This window comes from Peromyscus eremicus, chromosome X (genome assembly GCF_949786415.1).
Source record: "Peromyscus eremicus chromosome X, PerEre_H2_v1, whole genome shotgun sequence".
Taxonomy (NCBI): domain Eukaryota; kingdom Metazoa; phylum Chordata; class Mammalia; order Rodentia; family Cricetidae; genus Peromyscus; species Peromyscus eremicus.
Window position 1 is genome coordinate 21314365 of NC_081439.1, and position 790 is coordinate 21315154.

At 42.7% G+C, this 790-nt stretch overlaps 1 pseudogene; it reads left to right on the forward strand.

Annotated features, from left to right (window-relative positions):
- The first annotated feature begins 223 nt into the window (after positions 1-223).
- LOC131900262 (U6 spliceosomal RNA) lies at positions 224-336 on the forward strand (annotated as a pseudogene).
- The last annotated feature ends 454 nt before the right edge of the window (positions 337-790 follow it).

Here is a 790-nt window from a genome sequence, read left to right on the forward strand (position 1 = left end):
TTTCACCATATTCAGTCCACACTCACCCCCTCCAGCTTCTCCCAGGTTCTCCCCCAACACATCTCCCTCCTAATTTCATGTCCTCTTTTTCTTTTCTTTTTCTCTCTTTTTTAAAATAACCAACTGAGTCCAATTAGTGCTGCCCATATGTGGTTGAGTGTAGGGCATCCACTGGAGCATGGTCAACCTATTAAGTGACTACATCCTTAGACAAAACTGATTCATGCTCGAATCATCAGCACATATACTAAAAATCGTAGTGATCCAGAGAAGATTAGCATGGCATGGACCCTGTGCAAGGATGACATGCAAATGTGTGGAACATTCCATATTTATTTTAAAAAGAAAATTGACTCTCTCTCCCTTAGCAACCATCAACTGTGAACAGCTCCTCAGCTTGGAGGGGGGGCTCATATCATACTCATTTTTGAAGTAAAGAAATGAGGAAATAAAAACATCACATTTTCAAGCTGTAGAAACACAGAAATTAAATGGTAGAGCCAGGACTTTGATACCAATTTCCTTGCCTCCACCTTATGGCCCAGGAGTAAAATCTCCAATGCTTTATACATTGTCTCCCATCTCACTTTCCTATTCATGCCTGGCCCCTCCTTCCATAAGAGCATACAGCCTCCTCCCAAGAACACCCTCACCTCTCTTTCAAACTGCAGATGATTATTTGACCCAAGTTTCAGACAGGCCAGAGAACCAGGAGTCAATATCCCTAGAAATACCCTTGACAATGATGGGTGAGTGTCAGTGACTAAATGCCCTAGCCTTCTCACCTGGT